Genomic DNA, 5,059 nt, shown 5'->3' on the forward strand with positions numbered 1-5,059 from the left:
GCCGCACTTGCTGTGATTCACCACACAAAAAGAACTCTGTGCCAGGCCCAGCAGTCCTTACTCCCTCTGCGGTGTCAGGCGAGGGTTGGTGAGAGGAGGCACACAGCAGGAGATTGAACTTCCTCTCTCAGCGCTACACGGCCGCGTGAGCGCTGACAGAGCTGCTCCGCTGTACGAGATATGTGCTGGGAACCGCAAAGAGTGCCACCTAGTGCACCCGCGTGGTAACAAGGAGACGCGCTTGGGTGGTTGATCTGCTGCCCTGGAGTCAAAACTGCAGCCTGAGAAGAGCTGCGAGTGCTCGCTAAGGAGATATGAAAAGACACTCCAATAATATATTTCACAATAAGCCACCCTACGCCAGAATGCCCCACAATCCCACTAACAGTAGTAAGGAAGGAAAAGAAAGTTGACTTAATGGATGAAGTAGCAGTGAAGAAAGAGGAAGGACGATGACGTGTTATGTGTTATATAGACTATCGGACTCTTACTGGATTGGACTAGTGGTGACCATGATTACTCAGTGTGGTTCATGGGAGTTGTAGTATTGTTGCTGTGTTTCTCACCTTTACCTTTGAACTTGCTGTGAAGAAAGACTGAAGAAAGAAATGCAAAATCCTCGCCTCCAGTCCTGACATAGAATTAAAAAATGCTAGCATTCTCGCCAATAATTTTCAATTCTATTAAGGACACGGAGTCGAGGATCATCCTTTCTCTTTCTTTACTGTAATTTTCAAAGCAGCCAATAAAAACATTTAACACATATAATGCACTACATTTCCCATGAGTCAATGCTGTATAACCACCAAGCACAGCCCTTCTGTCTGTCGACAGTTCTCTCAACAGCCATCTTCAACATTAACGATAGTTCAAGCGTGAACCATGACACAAAGTGTCAACCTTGACCAAGGACTCCAAAAGGATCACTTTTTGTTCTGCACCTGGAAGAGAATAGGTATCCGTAATACCCCTGGCAAAACACCCAAAATATAAGGGCGGGAAAAAGTTTATGGTAATCACCAAATGGGCAGGATAATCCTCGCCTCCCTGTCCTTCATAGAAATGAAAATTCTTGGTGCGAATGCTAGCAAATTCTTTTTTCTATTACAGGACCGGAGGCTTCAGATTATACTGGTTTAACGCTTATCAAAAACTACAGCTGTGATATCGCCCACAGGTTTATAGTAGAACTCTTTTAACATAGATTCAGAAGATCAATCAGCAGATTTCAATATATATTGAATAGTAGATGACCCAGCTTGTATGACTTAGCAGCCATCGCCCCTCTCACAGAGTGAGCACCAAACATTTGCATGTCAATACCAGCCTCTGCCATAACCGATCTCAGCCATCTAGCAATCCTGGCAGATGCCATCGGTCTGAAAGGGTTTTTAAAATCTGGTACAACCAAGAGACCACAAATTACGGGTACATTCTTCATATATTTTTAGACATTGCACTACACATAACTTTGCATTAGTAGGAAAAGCATTATAATCAATACTATGTGAAAAGGCTTTGGCTTTGCCATAAATAGTAAACAAGACTCCTCTCAGAGTGAATACTCTACCTGTCAAGTCGAAACTCTCACATCTGAAGTACAACAGTAGGTAGACAAACATAAAAGCATGGCCAATTTGGCCGACAACTGTCGTCTAGACAGCTGATGGTTGTACGGCCATCTATCGAACAGACCTAATACCACAAAAACATCCCACAAGAAGCAATACTTAGCCTTAGAAGGATTTGCCACTTGAATACCTTTAAGCAGCTTTCAAACCAAAGGGTGCATACCTGCAGGTTTACAGTCAATTTGGTTGTGTCCTGCAGAAATGGCCGATCGGAAGTTATTAACCGACCTTTATTAACCGACCTGTACGCTAGGCCTTCCGAGGCTTTATGAGAAAGAAAATGTATTATTTGGGATAATTCAGCCTCCACGGAGGGGTGACTAGGACTGTCTCTGCCAATTGACGGACAATGTGAGTCGCCACTCTGGGAATGCATTAAACGGGGGGAAAGCGTAATTTAGGGTCGACCTGCGAGAACGCATCCGTGGCTTTCGTTAGAAGATCCGGCCTCCAGCTGAAAAAACTCTGTAGCTGGTGATTCAATCTCGAGGCAAACAGGTCTATCACACATGGGGCCCAGGTCGACTGGATCAGTTGAAACAGGGACAGATGGAGCTGCCAGTCTCTGTAATCCCTCAGTTACTTGGAGTTCCAGTCCACCACTGTGTTGTATTGGCCCGGTATGTATCCCCCAAATACAGAGATCTGATTGGTTAGGCAATAATGCCCGAAGTCCTTGGCAATCGCCACCAACAAGGGGGACCTCGTGCCCCCCAGCTTGTTGATGTAATCACTGCTGAGATATTGCCCATCCACAGTAGTATGCAACATCCCCACTGATTTGGGTGAAAATTTCTGAATTGCGAAGGACCCCACTAGAAGTTCCAAGCAATTGATGTGAAGGGACAGTTCCTGAAGAGACCATCTGCCTCCCGTGGATATCTCCCCACAACGAGCCAAGAGCTTGCATCGGACTCTATCATTATTTCCGGAGGGGATCCGAAAATGGCCCTGCTGTTCCTGGCATCCATGTGTCCCAACCACCAACGGAGTTCGTCCCTCACCTCGTCCATCAGCAGGACTTGATTAGTGCAGGACAAACCCTTCTGGAGGTGATACATTTTCAGGCTTTGGAGAGCCCAATAGTGGAGGGGCCCAGGGAATATGGCCTCAATCGATGAGGCCAGAAGGCTGACTAAGCAGGCGATAGTCTGCAGGTATATCATCTGCTAGGAAAGGGTCGACTGAATTTCTTTTTCAAGTAACGCAATTTGGATTTGGGTAGTTTGAGTTGTGCCACTTGAGAGTCTATCACAAGCCCCAGAAATTCCATCGACTGGGAGGGACAGAGAACCGACTTGGCCTTGTTGATGACGAAACCCAACTCCTGAAGAAGGGAAATCTTCACCTGTAAATGTAGGGTGGCTAGGGAAATCAACTGAGCCATGATAAGTATGTCGTCTAGGTACATTATCAGTCGTATTCCCTGCTCCCTCAGATGGGCCATCACTGGATTCATCAGTTTGCTGAAGCACCAAGGAGCCGAAGAAAGTCCGAAAGGAAGGACCAAATATTCTAGGCACCTGTCCTTCCGCATGATTTGTAGAAAACGTTGGTACGGCGGGTAGATGGGAATGGTAAGGAAGGCCTCTTTTAAGTCTAAACGGACCATCCAGTCCCCCTTCCTCAGTAGATTCGTCAAAAGATGGATACCCTCCATCTTGAAATGTTTGTAGGTGATGAACTGATTTAATTCCCTCAAATTTAAGATCAATTTGTGTCTGCCTCCCCTCTTCTGCACCAGAAAGACGTTGCTGTAGAAACCCACAGGACTGTAGTCGCAATATGCTACTGCGTTTTTCAGCAGCAAGTCCTCTATTTCTGCATTTATAAAAGAATTGTCTTGTTGGGCAAAATGTAACTGATGGGGAGGGGATGCTTGAAATGCAGTCTGATAAAACTCTATCTGGAAACCCTGAATCGTCTGAAGGATCCATGCATCCTGAGTAATGGTTCTCCATCTGGGAAGGAAGTATTGGACCAGGCCCCGCAAAGGAGTGGAAACACAATTGGTTATCCTCACCTGAAGGGGACTGATTCTGGCAACCCCCTCTATGACCTCCTCTGTTGAAACAGTGGCGGGAGAACTTCTGCCTTGTGGGGTAGAACGTGCCACCTCTGGTTGTGGCTTGCCAGTCACCTCTATTGCGGCCGTAGCCATCTTGTGGAGGGCCTGGTTGGTAATAGCCGCCTGACGAGTGGCCCCTGCCTCGCCCGGACCTGCCAAAAAGTCCAGCTTGGAAAACCCTCTTGATATTAGACTGGGCTTTGTTAAGGGAGGTAAAGGTACTCACGTATTTTGAGACATCCCTGACAAATCTGTCCCCAAATAGGAGGCCCTCGGCTAAGGGACTCGCTTCCACGGAGGCGAGTTCCGTCAGATTGGAGTCCCTCCTCATAGGTAGCGATTTGCGCCTTTCCGTGGAAACAGCGCAGTTACCATTTCCAAAGAAACAAATGGCTTGTGTCCAGCCTGCCAGAATATCTGGGTCCACCGGGGAGCCCGTGTCTTTGGCCACTAAGGCCATCTCCAATATTTTTTTCAAAGATCCTGCCATGTCTAATAATTTGTCTTGACAACCTTGCTATGCACGGTCGATACCCTTCTTTGGTGAATTTTTTCAGGAACGCAAATATATTTTGCTCAATGTCTGGGGTCTTCAACACCCTATTTGGTATGTCGGGATTGGAGCACTGAGCCCGCAGGCGGTTGCGCACCCCCTTATCGAAAATTCTGCAGAGATTTTCATGCAGATAGTCTACCACCTCCGGGGCAGGAGCCCAACCGAAGGACCGGAGGTGTATGTTTTGGGGATTAAAGTCGAAAGGTTTCCTGAACTGTAAGGCGTGCTCGGAAGGCTTGGTTCGCGATGACTTTTTGGTCTTCTTCTTTTTGGGTGGTGAGGTGTGGTCTGAAGAGTCAGTGTCTATGTCCATGTCGGTGTCTGTATCCCTTTTGCTGACCACTAGATGAGGTGGACGGAGCAGAATATCTATGGTCCACTAATGGTGTTTGAGGCAGGGTAGCCAGCGCCTGTGTATGAGGACATGTGGACGACTTGGCTTTTGCTTTCTTAGGTCTGTCAGCAGACCCCTGTATAGGAACCTAACCCACCGGGTGTTGGAGGCCATGGCGTTTCGCAAAGTTTTCCAACTGCGCTGTAATTGGCTTCAAAGCAGCTGCTAGCGCTTGGTTGACCATATGGGGAATAGCCGTCTCTATGGTCCTGTTAACTGGCTGTTGGACAGATGCATCAAGGGCATCCACCAACTTGTCTTCCAAATAGGGTCTCTGCTCCTCGTAGTAGCCATACTGCTCCTCCTCAAAAGTGGCCCAATCCTCCATATTGAGGTTAACAATCTTTACCAGAAAAGCCAAGTCTATCACGGAGGAATTATTCAGGGGGTCTGTCCTCAGTGCACTATAA

Source organism: Triturus cristatus, chromosome 7 (genome assembly GCF_964204655.1).
Source record: "Triturus cristatus chromosome 7, aTriCri1.1, whole genome shotgun sequence".
NCBI classification, from domain to species: Eukaryota; Metazoa; Chordata; class Amphibia; order Caudata; family Salamandridae; genus Triturus; species Triturus cristatus.